Source organism: Canis lupus, chromosome 22 (assembly GCF_011100685.1).
Source record: "Canis lupus familiaris isolate Mischka breed German Shepherd chromosome 22, alternate assembly UU_Cfam_GSD_1.0, whole genome shotgun sequence".
NCBI lineage: Eukaryota > Metazoa > Chordata > Mammalia > Carnivora > Canidae > Canis > Canis lupus.
Genome location: NC_049243.1, coordinates 33,004,212 through 33,020,014, shown reverse-complemented (window position 1 = coordinate 33,020,014; position 15,803 = coordinate 33,004,212). Strand labels below are relative to the sequence as shown.

General features: G+C 34.9%; 1 long non-coding RNA gene across 2 annotated transcripts in view; it reads right to left on the bottom strand.

Annotated features, from left to right (window-relative positions):
• LOC111091764 overlaps positions 1-15,803 on the bottom strand; it is a 73,677-nt gene that overhangs the window by 44,514 nt on the left and 13,360 nt on the right. Inside the window, exons 3-4 of one of the 2 annotated variants that reach the window (XR_005376043.1) lie at positions 5,276-5,356; positions 753-880 (exon numbers count right to left, since the gene is read on the bottom strand). This is a non-coding gene — a long non-coding RNA (uncharacterized LOC111091764). Of the gene's footprint in view, positions 1-752; positions 881-5,253; positions 5,357-15,803 lie in introns of those variants that run through there. The other variant, XR_005376042.1, reaches the window with a different exon arrangement.

Genomic DNA, 15,803 nt, shown 5'->3' with positions numbered 1-15,803 from the left:
CAGAAGAGCTAGAGCAATTGTGATAAGACTCCTTCTCTCCCACATTCTGTTCTCTAGGCAAGTCAAACACAAACATGACTCAGGGCCTTTACACTCGTCAATCCCACTATATGAAACTTTCTTGCCCCCAGATATCCAAATAGTTTAAGATGCCCCTCTTCCTCTGAGTATTTACTCTGATGTAAGCTTTTTGGTGACCAACATGATAAAAATGGACACATCTCTTCAATATTTCTTCTCCATCCTTCTTTCTCCATAGCAGTATATATTTCATATACATACCATATGTTTATTGTCTAGAATAAAGTTCTAAATGGGCAGAGATTTTGTCTTTTATTCATTGCTATATACTCAGTGCTTACTATATTGTAAGCATCCAATAAATAGAGTTTGAATCAATGAATTAGTATTAATTTCAGTGTAATTCAGTATGTTATCAATTGTTCATGACAATAGATCAGAAACAACAAAGAAAGATCAGGTCCTTTAAATGCCACTGATACTGTGAAAGTCAGGAAGATAACATCCTGGCTTGAGAACATACATTTAATAATCAGATAGGTGGCAACACCACCTCCACCACCTTCTGGCCACATTGGAGAGGGAATGTTATGCAATCTCCCTGTATTCTGTATCACACACAGAAAAATAGGTGATAGCTCTTGGATTATCAAAAAGGTTGAATGCAGTATGCTTATAAGTGCTTAACATAGTGATTTGTAACCATCATTACATAACATCATTATAACCACATGATTATTATAGTAAGAAAATGGATAGATTAATCCTTTGGGTTTTTCCTTGTTTACTCACCTGACCCAGTCAGCCCAAGTATACCTGAACTGAATGTATGAGGTGCTAAACTTCTTTCAGATTACACCTTTAAAATAAATGGTAGGGTATTAGAACTGTTCTATATTTTTACTGTGGTGGTGGTTATATTACTGTATGCATCTATCAAAACTCAGAACTATACAATGAAAAGGGTAAATTTCACTGTAAGTTTTGACATTTCAAAATAAAAAGGGGAGTATTACTGCAAATGCATGAAACTGATCACAATGGTTAGAATTAATTACTTGGCTCCCCACAATGAGGAGCAAAAACCATGAGGGGGAAAAATCTAGTGACATCAGAGGTAGAGAATTTCCCCGTCAATGCATAGAAGATACAAAACACCTCATTCCTGGTAAAAACAACTATTTCAAAACAAAACATGTGCTAGCATTGCAAAGCAATGCATTGCCTCTCATCTCTTATACTAAGGAAAAAGGTGGCAGTTTTAAGCCTTGACCCAAATATATAAAATACATGTATAATGTTACAGTTCCCAATGCTTTGGAGGCAAATATAAATTAATCTAAAAATAGTTCTGAAATGTAATATCATTCAAACATTCATGGTTATATGCTAAAGCAATACATCCAAATTTTTACTATACCTTTGATGAATTAACTAGTGACCCACAGTTAGGAAAAACTTCTAGACTTTTTTTTTAAATTTTTATTTATTTATGATAGTCACACACACACACACACACACAGAGAGAGAGAGGCAGAGACACAGGCAGAGGGAGAAGCAGGCTCCATGCACCGGGAGCCCGATGTGGGATTCGATCCCGGGTCTCCAGGATCGCGCCCTGGGCCAAAGGCAGGCGCCAAACCGCTGCGCCACCCAGGGATCCCATAAAACTTCTAGACTTTAATAATATTGACGAGCCTAATGAAACTTACACAAATATGCATGAATGAGAACAGAATAAAAAACAATGTGTTTATATGTGTTCATAGTTCAAATGATCTAGTTTCCTCAAACATGAAAGCAGCTATACTTTCTGATGTGGCAATATACAATGTGGTCAACAGAGAGGAGAGAAATCCAAATCTTTATTTTTAAAAGAGATTATATTTCAAGATATACTTCCATTTAGGGATCCCTGGATGGCGCAGCGGTTTGGCGCCTGCCTTTGGCCCCGGGCGCGATCCTAGAGACCCGGGATCGAATCCCACGTCAGGCTCCCGGTGCATGGAGCCTGCTTCTCCCTCTGCCTATGTCTCTGCCCCTCTCTCTCTCTCTCTCTGTGTGACTATCATAAATTAATTAATTAATTAATACCTTTAAAAAATAAACTTCATTTAACACATTTATTAGTAATTTTCCCTAAATACTGGCATGCTGACTAGCTGCCATAGAAAGAACAATTGAAAGTTATTGGCTTAAAACTAATAATCAAAATTTGTAGAAAATTTCTCATTGGTATGTACCTTAAAAGAAAATCAACAATTGGAGTTTCTAATTCCTGTTTAATGACTCAAGCCAAGATTATTCAGAGATTTAGCTAGATGTGCTAAAAAAAATATGGCAGAAACAGGGCCCATTTAAATTAAATTTGAACAGCTGTCTGTGGTGTCTAGACCATAAATGATACTGTTTTTCAAAAACAAAATGCTAAATGGTTAAGTATTTCCAGGGCCTAAGAAAGAGGCACAAAGTGAACTCATTTCTTTGTAAGCTATTAGAGTTCCCCAGATATTTCTAAACACCTGTTTTAAGGAAATATTTTCTCTGTTTAAATGTGAAAAGATTCAAGTCAAGAAATAAGGTCACTATGACATGGGCTTGAATTCCTCCACTAATATGTGTAGTAGGGTAATTGGCAAGGGAAGAATTTTTTTTTTCTAGAGAAAGTAGTCCAAATGCAATTTAATAAAAGGCAGATGGCATTTGGAGAAAGTTAGTTGATGGTTAGAATTATGAAAAATATGCAGTTCATTTTTATTGTGAAAATGATTTGTAAACACCAGGTCAAGTATAATTTTTGTATTTCAAACCACTGAGATTAATACAAAGCAGAGTAGTCGATGGGCAATCCTGCTCCTTGTGATGAAAAATTATTAGATTAGCTCCACTGGCAGTGACATCAAGAGCTTCTAGACAAACCAGAATCTGCTATGGTGTGGTGATGATTTAAGATGACTTCAAAGCAGAGATGACACATGAATATGAAAATAGAAGTAGGGTCCTCATGGCTCCTATGAGATCTTATTCTATCCAGAATGGAATAGCACCTAAAAGTTAAGTATTGTGCATATTTCTGGTTTCCACCAATTACAAGAGGCATGGTCAATTTGCACAATATTCAAAGCAAATCAATACATATAATTAAAGAGGTAGGAAACAAGGCCTATGGGCAAAGGTAAAAGAAACTGGAACCAACTTATTTGCCTCCTGCAGGGCAGTAGAGTAGCACCCTGTATCATTTACATCACTCAGAAATGAGTACAATATACCAGGTGAAATAAGTCCTCTGTAAAAACCTGTTGGTTGGCCAAATGGGGAAAGAGGGAGGAAAATGATATGGCAACAGTGTTCAGATAATAAAATAGTAATAAAACTACCACCTTTCATTTATTTTTTTTTCTTTTTTGAGATAGAAAAAGCAGTGGAAGGGCAGAGGGAGAGGGGGAGAGAATCTTAAGCAATCTCCATGCCCAGCACAGAGCCCAATGCAGGGCTTGATCTCACAACCCTGAGATCATGACCTGAGCCAAAATCAAGAGTCAGACACTTAACCAACTGAGCCACCCAGGTCACCCCAAGGGTTGTTATTTTTAAAAATGGTAACCAGTTGTCACCACCCAGTAGATAGAGCAAAGGAAGAAGGCAAAAACTCTTCAGGATAGGTTAGGGTTCATTTATAGGGTCACCAACTTGTTCCAAGGTTTAGCAATGAAAATCCCAACTAGAGAAACTCATAACTCCTGGGAAAACCGGAGCAGTAGGTCATCTGACATCATGAATGCTTAAGACAGGAGATGGGGAAGACTGGGAGAAGTTAGATAAATCCCATCTGAATGGAAGAGATAAATTAAATGTCCTTTCATGAGGCTTTCCAGCCATATGATTCTACTAGTATCACAATCACCGCAGTTATTAATTATCAGGAGCAGTAATGATAGTGATAAAAGTAATAATAATTTTATTTTCTACCTGTCAAAGTGAGTTTATGCTAACATTAGCTCACTGAAACCCCATTAAATCCCATTAAAAAAAGCTGAGCATAAGAGCTAAGCACATCCCCCAAAGTCATAAGGACATAAATGTGAACCACAAAAATGGAGTATAACTATTACTTGTAGTTGCATAACAAGCCAGTCTATGCTCGCTCATGCTTGAGGTTGATCAGGCCAAATAAAACAGAGCCGAGTGGTTAACAGGTCTGGGTATGCAGGTTTGGGTATGAGGGCTTATTACTGATAAAACAGCCCTGGACAAACGACAAACCTCTCTAAGCATCTGTTTCTTCATCTATAAAATGGAGATAATATCACTACCCACTCATAAGAAGTTTATAAGACTTTCTTTAGTGAGCCTTACTGCATAGCAATACCATAATGGAAACCACATCTATGAAACAAGAACATAATTGGGTTCAGGAGCTGAGGTCTCTGGTTATAATAGGCGACATTTTTAATCATTTCTATGTGCCAGAGACTTTCCCAGCATTTACCATGTATTACACATTGAGTATAACAATTCTGAGGATTATTATTCTCATCCTTACTTTATAAATTAGAGAACTGAAGTACAGGGAGTTTAAGTACTTTGCCCCAGATTACCTAGGCAGAAAGCAGTAGAGTTCATGTTCAAACCTGGGTAATGAAATCCCATAACCTGTACTCAACACTATACTGTCCCTGGTGTACTTTCAAATGACCCATGAAGGTATGTGTGGACTGTGTACCATTTAAAAAAAATACATAAATACAACTTCTAAAATAACTTTTAGTGGCAGTGAGGTCAAGGTTACATTCTCTGACGAGAACTTAAGTATTTTGCTGATTGTAAGAATGAAATATTCAGACCTTCAGACACAATTTGAAGTGATAAGTACCTCCAGTCCAGTTTCATCTGATCTGAAACTCATTTTTATTAGCACTATGTACTGTGTACTCTATGTCTAAATAACCATGTGATAGGTTTGGATATTTCAGATTCAGTTAGCTCACTACTTCGTGAAACAAGCTACTCCTGATGATAGGTAAGCTTTAGGAGGATTTTTATGATACAAATTGGTTCAACTTTCAAAAAGGGAGTAGTTTATAATGGACTAAGCTTTTCCCAGATAATTGTAAACTCTCAATAATATATAAATATAAAAAACACTATTTGGAGACAGTGAAGAGTGAAAGCAGAATAAAATGATGGGAGAGGATTGGAAACTCAAAGAGAAGTACACAAGGTAAAATGTACCTTTATATGGCTTTTCACTTACGTTGTCTCTTGCCCATTTGTCCTGGGGAGGCTAGAACTCAAGTAGAAAGCTGTAATCTTATTATCTTGAGAACTTCAAAGTCTGATTGTCAGAAAGGGAGTAGAGGAAGGGAGGAAAAAAACCTCATAAATAATTGAGCAAAAGAAAAGGAATAGAAAGATCTTCATGGATTTACTGGTGAAGGCTGTCAAACATCTGAGGACACAATAATAGTAATCCCACACAAAATCCTTCAGAAAAGAAAGAAAACACTTCACAACTTGTGTAGGCCAGTCTGAATATTCACAAAATATTAGTAAATGAAATCCATGAATATATAAAATGGATAATACATCATGAGCAAGTGGAGATTCATTACAGTAATGTAAGGTTGGTTCAACATTCAGTATATAATCACTGTATTTTACTGTATCAACAGACTAAACATGAAAAAAAAATATGATCAGAAATATACAGAGTAAGCATCTGACAAAATTCAAAATCCATTCTTGACAAAAAGTCTCAGCAACCTTCAATAGAAGCTTTCTCGATATGATAAAGAACTCTCACAGAAAACCTATAGTTAACATCATAGTTAGCAGGTATACATTAAATGCCTTCCCCCCTGAGATATGGAGAAATATCTGCCATCACCACTTCTTTTCAACATTAAAGTTTAAAATGTAATAAGTCAAATAAAAAACAAGAACAAAAACCCTGTATTTATTGACAATAATTACTTATGTAGAAAATCCTAAGAGGTCTACAAAACATATATCATACCCCAAAATTAAATTTAGCAAGGTCACAAGATACAAGGACATTAAAAAAAATCAATTGCATTTCTCTATTCTAAAAACAATTGGAAGATATAAACTTTAAAAACTATGCTATTCATAAGTGTACTTTAAAAACAATACTTAGGAATAAATTTACTAAAAACTTCAAGACCTCTACACTAAAAATATAAAAAGCATTTCTCAGAGAAATTGGAGAAAGTGAACATAAATGCAAAGATAAACCATGTTCATGGATTGCAAAATTCAATATTAGCATGGTGCCAATTTCCCTAAGTTTATCTATACATTTATGCCTATTCAAATAAAAATTCTGACAGCCTTTTTAAGTAGAATGTTACAAGGTAATTCAAAACTTAAATGGGAATACAAAGACCCTAAAATACCAAAAATAATTTTCAAGTAGAAGAACAGAGGAGAAGGGCTTATGCTACAGCTACGATAATAAAGATGTGGGTTTGGGGATAGGACACACAGATCTCCCTGAAGCAGAATGGAGGCTTTAGAAGTAGACTCAATTATACAGTCAAGTGCTTTTCAACAAAAGGTCAAGGTGATTCAATGGGGGAAAAGAATCTTTTCTGACTACTCATATGGGAAAAATAAATCTTGACCATCACTTCACAATGCAAAAATTAATTTAGATGGACAATAGACAAAGACAAAACTGTAAATCTTCCAAAATAAAATATTTGATTTTTCATAACTTTGTCATAGACTACTTTTCCTAGATAGAATAAAATAATCATAAAAGAAAGTATGAGTACATTAAACCTCAAAGTTAAAAACTCTATCAAAAGTCATCAAGAAGGGATCCCTGGGTGGCGCAGCGGTTTGGTGCCTGCCTTTGGCCCAGGGCCCGATCCTGGAGACCCAGGATCGAATCCCACTTTGGGCTCCCGGCCTGCTTCTCGCTCTGCCTATGTCTCTGCCTCTCTCTCTCTCTCTCTCTCTCTGTGTGATTATCATAAATAAATAAAAAATTTTAAAAAAAAGTCATCAAGAAAATGGATAGCCAACCACTGAGAGAAAATATTCACAAAACATATCTTGACAAAAGACTTGTCAATAAAAATTGTCAAAGGACTTAGACTCTTCACAAAAGAAGATATACAATTGACCAACAGGCACATAAAAAGGTACTCAACATAATTTCTCATCAGGGAAATGCATATTAAATGAGCTACTGAATATTAAATTGAGGGAGGAGCTACCATTACACAACACTAAAATGGTTAAATTAGAAACTCTGACAATATCAACTGTGAATGAGATTGTGAAACATGAGAATTTTCGTAGTTTGTGTTGGGGAGATGGGGGTGAGGGGATGCACATATAATGGAACCAGTTTAGAAAATTGTCAGTGTCCCATAACGTTAAGCACATATGTACCTTCTACCCACCCATCCCCATTCTAGATAATTACCTTAGAGTGAAAACATATGAACATTCAGTACTGGTTTTCTTTGTATGAATGAACATAATAGCTTTATTTATAAAAAGCTCAAACTGGAATTGACTCAAATGTCTATCAACAAAAAAATAAACCATGTGTGGTATTTTTATGAATATTACTCTGCAAGAAAAAAGAGTGAGCTTGTGATAAATAACAGCATGGGTGGATCTCATGTCCAACACCCTAAGTGGAAGAAGCCAGTCACAAAGGAATATGTCTTATGAGATTCCATATATATGAAGTTCTCCCACAAATAAAGCTGTTCTATGAAAATAACAACAACAACAACAAAACACCAGAAAAGTGAGTAAATTGACTAAAGTGGCATAGAGGAGCTCTCCAGGGTGATGGAAAGGTTGTAATCTGTACGTGTTATGGGCGATGCATCCATTTATGTATTTGTCAAAAGCACAAATATACTATACCATATGCAAGTTTGTTTACTTTTACATAAAATGTTTTTTTTTTCTTTCTTTCAGATTTTTCCTTCCTGTAACTTCATTCACAATGATATACTAGACTCAGTGGTCTAGTAATGTGAAAGTGAGTTTCAACTTGAGAGCTAATTTGGGTCTGTTGGCAATGGCTACCTACAGAAAGAACCTGAGTCTGTGTCCAATCCCTATGAGAAATTGGAGATTAATGGCTTTGAATTATTAACACTATCAGGCAAACAGGGAACAGTGATGAATGGTGGCCCAGCCCATTCACCATCTTCAATTCTTATATCATCAAATACCATATTCATGGTCTACAGAATGGGACCTTTATATGGCCTTGCAATATAAATATCATCAAGTCAACATAGGAGGCATTACCACACATTGAGTTTTCTTCACATTACGTTTGTAGAGCAAACGGAAGATGAAATGTTATGGGGCAAGGGACACTGTATTACCTCAGATTTGAAATTACCAATCACTTCTTTTATTCATTTTATGTACAATACATACTACATAAAATGTATACATGTATTATGAACAATAAAAAAATGAACACCCATTATCTACTACTCTGCTTAAGAAATCCAATGATATTTCACTAGTGAAGCTCCTGGGTTCTCCTTCCTATGATATTTAACTCATCATTCCAAAGTAAATACTGAATTGTGTGTTAACTATCCACAACATAGTATGCATCTTAAACCATATGTTGGTGAATATGTTTCTGCACTTAATTGGTACTATCTTCTATAATTTACTGTCTTTTACCCAACATTATGTCCCTGAATTGAATTCATGTTGACATGAGTAGCTAGCTATAACTCGTTAATATTTACTGCCATAAATAATTCTATGCTATTGCACTTTATCCATTCTCTGCAAAGGAATTACTTGTGTTGCTTCCAGTTTGTGAATACAACTAAGGCTGCTATAACAGTGAAAATGTGCAAGAGTTTTGAGAATGTTTCATAGAAGCTCATTCCCAGGCCATGAGCCAATAGTTCATAATACCAAATTGTTGTCCAAAGTGATTGTACCAATTTACACATCCATCAGTTGCATATAAGAGATTAACAAACATGACATTGTCCAATGTCTTAATGTTTGCCAATCTAGAGGATGGAAAATACTTCATTGTAGTTTTAATTTTGCATTTCATATTACCGATGAGGTATATATTCATATATTTGTCGGTCACTTGTGTTTCTTCTTGTAAGTAAAGTTTATCTGTGTCTTACCCACATTTTCTAATGAGTTAACTTACAGGTGATTATCTTTTCTGGACCCAAATCCTTTGTTGGCTTTATGCTTGCAAATACTTTCCCCAGATTGTGGTATTTTTGTCCTTTTTTAATGATATCCTTTGATGAACAGATGTTTTTAATTTAAGTAGAGGTGAATTATAGATCTTTTCCTTTATGGTTTTTCCTTTCTGTGTCATGTTTAAGAAATATTTCCCTATCGTGAGGTCATAAAACTATTCTCCTATATTTCCTTCTAAAATTTTTTAGTTTTGTTTTTTACATTAATGTATTTAAAACATCTGGAATAAAGTTTTTAGTATAGTGTGAAATATCAATTTAATTTCATTTTTTTCCATATGGGTAACCAAAAATCCCAGTACAGTTTATTGAAAAGTTTATCTTTCTCTGCTGCTCTAGTGTTTTGCTCATTATATAACAAATTTCTAGATATAAATGGGTCACTTTCTAATATCTGTTTTAATATTACATTTATAAGTTGGTATAGCTTCATAATAACCTTGATATCTTTAAATCATCTCCCATTATTGTTCAGTCTTGGCTATTTTTGTTTTATTTCATATTTATCTAAGATTACTGTGTCAACTTCTATGAAAAATCTTATTAGTTCTTGAATTTTGATTCTACAAATAAATTTGTGTAGATGATTTTAAGTTACACCTTTCTATATGTTGCTAGTGCACAGAAATGGAATTCATTTTTCTATGTTAATTTCACACACACTAAACTTGACAACTTTTGTTATTTGTTATTTAGGGTATTTGTTAAGTTGCAGCAATACAACTTGAATGACTTGAAGAGATTTTCCAAATCAGCTAATAGAAATTTTATGCCTTATCCATACTTAGGTTTATTAATCCATTCAGGACTGATATTTGTATATCCTGTTAGTGCCAAGTATGTTTTTATATAGACATCAGCAAGCCCAATATAATTTATTAATAAGTCCATTGTTCCCTACAGGAAATATCCCTATAAGGATGCCATCTTTATAAAATCGAGTTATCTATATGTTTGGGTCTCAAATCTATCTGTACCATTCATCTGTCTGTGTATATTTAAGAAAATGACATACTGTCTTAATTATTATAGTCTTGACAAAGGAAATCCTCTCACTTTGTTCTTCAAGATATATTTAAAAAGCCAGAAATGATGAAGATTAAGTAAATTTGAAATTTTTGTATCTTCCTGATAAGCTTTATAAAATTCCTTTTTGGCTCTGAGAATGTTTCACACCTAACATATGTATACTACTATACAATACAGATATTAGTTTTAAAAAATAAGTTGTCTTCTAATGACATGTCACTTTCTTTTTTTACTTTCAAATTTTTCATATTCTGAAGTATGTCTCCATTTAGCCACAGATTTTTAAAATCTAGCATAATAATCTTTGTCTTCTTACTGAAGTATTTTGTCTGTTTACATTTAACACAATCGCTCATGTCTTGGGGTTAAACCTACATTGTTAGACTTTTTATTTGACCTATATCTTCTTTATTTCTTTTCCTATTCTTCTTTTTGATTTTTTTCAGTTCAGGTATTTATTGAGATAATCATACATTCACCTGCAGTTGTAAGAAATGTAAAAATGTAAAAGGTCCTACACTTTTCCCAGTTTTCTCTAAAGACTATATATTCTCTAAAGACTATATTGCAAAACTATAGTATAAATATCACAACCAGCATATTGACATTGATATGATCCAATTTTATTCAAATTTCCACATTTGTGCTTGTGTGTATGTGTATTAAGTTCTATATAATTTTATCACTCATATCAACTTATATGTTCACTATAATCAAAATAATGAACAGTTCAGCACTACAAAGATCATCCACATTGCCCCTACCTCCATCCTTAATTCCTAGCCACCATTAATCTGCTCTCCATTTCTAAACTTTTGCCACTTTAAAAATAAAATGGCTATCCTTCTTCTAATGCTTCATTTTGCACCTTTGTATTGCTTTATTTCTGGCTTTTCTAGTCTGTTCCAATGATCTGTGGATCAGGTCCTTCCACCAATATCACAGTCTTTGACCACAGTAACCATATAACAAGCTTTAATATTGGGTAGTTTCCCGCCCCCCTCTCCCCACCCCGGCCTGCCCCCCCCCGCCCACACACACACACTCTTTATTCTTCTATCCCTTTCCATATGAACTTTAGTTTGTATCTACACAAAACATTTGATGGAGCTTCAATAGGAACTACACCAAACCTATAGATCAATATAGAAAGAATTGACATCTTTACTACATGTTAAGTAGTAGACATGTTTACATGTTAAGACTATTTTTGGTGTTTATAAACGTATTACATTGTGTAGCTTTTGAAGTGGTTGCTCTGGATACTATAATATTCACATGTAACAGTATACTGATACCAACATTTTACTACTTTGTGTGAAGTGTGGCAACTTCTATTTAGGGCTCCACTTTACTTGCTTTTAAGTATCATCCTTGGTATTGGATGATATTAGAATTTTTGGTTTAACCAAGTAGAATTCATAAAATTCATGAGAGAAAGGACAGTCTATATTACACATTTCTGTTTTTGTTATTCCGTCTTCATTCATGGTGTTCCAAGATTTCTTCTTTTATCATTTCCTTTCTATTTGAAGAACTTCCTTTAGCTAATCCTTAGGGGCAAGTCTATAACAACAGATTCATTTAGCTTTCCTTCTGAAAGTATTTTTATTTCTTTTTCTTCCTAAAAGATAATTTTACTAGATATAGAACTCATAATTGACAGTTCTTTTCTTTCAGCAATTGAAAAATGTTGTGGGTCTGAGAGCCAAGCCAGAGTCATTTCTGAAGTCCAGCAGGTGGGTGAAACAGACCACTCAGGTAGGTGTGTGCCAGAGGACTAGACTAGATAGGGACTGTTGTGGGTCTGAGAGCCAAGCCAGAGTCATTTCTGAAGTCCAGCAGGTGGGTGAAACAGACCACTCAGGTAGGTGTGTGCCAGAGGACTAGACTAGATAGGGACTAGAGGAATTGAACTGCAACACCCTCAAGATCTGGCCAGCCCCATCCTCATTGCACACATGGGGAAACAGGCTCAGGGAGAGGGGACTTCACCTGGGTCACAGTTGATGCTGTATGAAGCTGGGAGGGAGTCTAGATCCCTGACTTCATACCTGAGTTCCTCCCATGGAAGTGCTCAGGTACAGAGAGCCACCTCTGGAGTCCAGAAGACCCAGGGTCAGCCCTGACTGGGACAGTCCCCAACTCCCAGTTGGGTGACCCCTGCAAGTCTCTTCTTCCAGAGCCTCCTTTCCCTCCTGGCTTTTGTCTAAAGACACAGCACTTAGGTATTCAATAAATACTGGTTTAGACCTTGGTCTGGAAGGATAGGAAATAACTTATTTTAAATCTTCAGTGAAACTTATTTGTGACAATTTAAATATAAAATATAAAAAAGAAAAAAATGTCATGCCCCTTAAGACCTCCATGGGGCTGCCTGGGTGACTCAACAGTTGAGCATCTGCCTTTGGCTCAGGGAGTGATCCCGGGTCCGGGGATCGAGTCCCACATTGGGTTTCCTGCATGGAGTCTGCTTCTCCCTCTGCCTATGTCTCTGCCTCTGTGTCTCTTATGGATAAATAAATAAAATCTTAAAAAAAAAAAAACAAAAAACTTCTATGGTTGCAAAAAAGAAATCGGCCATTGTTCAAATTGGTATTATCTTATAGGTAATGCACTATTTCCTTTTGGCGGTTTTAAAATTTGTTTTTAGTTTTCAGAAGTTTAAGTATGAAGTGTCTTGGGATAAATTTCTTTGGGATTTTACTGTTTGAGATTTGCTCAGCTTCTTGGATCTACAAGTCTGTATCTTTCACCAAATTTTGAAAATTTTAGCTATTATTTTTTCAAATAGTCTTTCAGCCACATGCTGTCCTTTTCTGAGATTGCAAGGATACAAATATTGGGTCTTTGTCATTGTCTGGAAGGTCTCTAATTCATCTTAGTGTCAGCATTAATTGATTGACTTTTTCAAGTTGTGGTTGTTGGGTGGGTTTTTTTGTTTTTTGGTTCTTGCAAGAACAGGTAATTTTTTTTATTGTATAATGGACATTTTGTCTAATGCACTAGACTGAATATTGCTTACAGCATTTATTTTAGAAAGTAGTCACCCCATCCAGGTTTAGCATATGAGTCTTGGCCTATTTTTATGTACTGTGATTCCAACACTAGTTTGATTTTAAGGGCCTTTTCAGCGTTAGTTGGTTTTCTTGGTTTGTCTGATACTACTGGAGCATTCACCAGGATCTGGTGGTACTGCCTCATGGAGTAGAAAGGAATTCTATAAGCCAGGATGCCAGGTGCCCCCTGGTGGATAAGAGGTATATTTGAACACACACCCCCCTACCCCCCCATGTGCCCCTGGTGGTAGTTTATATTTTAATCCCATTTTTTCTTCCATCAGCTTTATACTTTACACACTTTTATGAATCTTAGTTTCCAGTTGTCCTAGAGATTACAAAATTCAAACTTCCCTTGTCAATGTCTATAAATTAGTATTTTTATGATGGAAGAACCTTAAGATTCTTTCATTACATTCACCTTCTCCTGACTTCTGTACTTTTTCATTTTATAATTCTAGATACATCCTAACCCCTTAAGACAGTATTTGTTCTTTCACAGTAACATTTGTTTACATTTATCAAATGTTTAACCTTTTTTAATTTTATACACCCCTATTTTTTTTTCTTCCCAAAGAATATCCTTTATTATTTCTTTGGCGTTCAAGATATGGTGAAGAATTCCCTCAGATTTTGTCTGAAAATTTCTTTAATCCACCTTTTTTTTTTTTTTTTTACAGAATATTTCCATTAAATATAGAATTCTAGATGGCATTATATTTTCTTTCAGCACTCAGAATATGTCATTCTATTGTTTTCTGCCTTCTATTTCTGCCTTCGATTACTTACGTTCTAAGAACACTGAAGTGTTATTGTTGCTCCTTTGCACCCAGTGACTATTGGTAAAATTATCTTAGTCATTACCAAAAAATAGAAATTAATCATAATTTCAATGATCTTATTTCCATATTTTATTTTAATAGTATCAGATTTTTTTCCAATTTCATCTTTTATTTACTTAATGTCATACATAATTGTTTTATATTATCTTTCAGATCATTCCAGTATCTAAAGTCCTTGAAGGCATAAATATACTATTTTTCCTAACTCTTGTCACTTGTTTCCTCCTCTTGTTTTGGTAATTTATTTTTTTATTTTAATTTGTAGAAATCTATAGAAGTCTGAGTCTAGGATACTTTTCAGTAAAGAGGCTTGTATTTGTCTACTGGATAGAAAGATTACCCTTTCTATCTGAAATGATCTTTAGAGCTTAGAGTTTGTGAATTACACTGGAAATATAACATAATTCTCTTGAGAGCCTAGTTGGAGACATAAATTTTTTGCTTTGAGCAAGTAGATTTTAATTTTTTTTTTTATTTTTTAAATGGCCACATTTTTCACTGAGGATGTAGTCCCTTCAAGAGGCCCAGGATTATGTTAAGGTCTTAAATTCAGCTGATCCCCTTCCAGATCCACATGGTTTCTCCCCTTTTCTCTCATGTCCATTAATATTCAAATTCTAATTCCTTGATTTTGACTTTTCTTCCAAGGCAGTTCAAGCTGTTTCTTCTACCTACCATTCTTGTTTCAGCTAATTTATGCTTACTATATTTGCTTTCCTTTTATGTGGGCACCTTGGGGGTTTCTCTTCTTTATGATGTAAGCAATAGGTGTAAAAGTATTTTTGCTGTTAGTGCTGTTTATCTACATATTTCTCAGTGTGAGGATTTTTTAGAACCTGTAATCCATCCATACTGCTAAAAGGAGTCACATATATCAAGTAACTTTCTTAAAATTTCATCACATGACAAAAGTTTTAACTTGGTTCATCTCTTTTTACTGGTGCTTCAGAAAATGCAATGGAGTAAGAAAAATCTGTTGGTCTTTTAGGTTAGACTTAGAACACTATGAGAGGAATCCAGCTTCAACTCTTCCAAGTAATACCATAAAGGCCCTAACATAAAGTAAGGGGGGACAAAAAGTACACCAAAAAAGGATTTTCATAATCTGAAGATTCTCATAATTCTAAACACTCCAAAATGGACTATTTCTAGGGCTTCCATCTCAGGTCCTTCAGCTGGTGAAACAACATACACACCAATTCCTCACATCAACTTCATGAGTGAAATTTCTAATAGAATTTCTTTCCATTTGCCGGCCAAATTGTTCTTTCCTCACTGCTATTATAAACTGCACATGATGATTTAATATCCATGCCATAGCTCATTTAGATACAAATTCTTGGCATTACCAATGACCCCCTTAAATATCTTTCTTCCCCATTCTAATTGTCCTTTTTGTTCCTTTCATAGGCACAGGAGTACAATACATATAACTACTTATAGCTTACCATGAGTCACTTCTAAAAACCAAGTATTCTAGTTGGAATTAATGTCTGTAACTGCTTACTAAGTAGACAAAATCAAATGCAAGCTTCTTGTATCTCTCTTGCAATGAGAGAGAAGGAAAATACACAAACATCTGCTACAGTCAGAGCAAACTG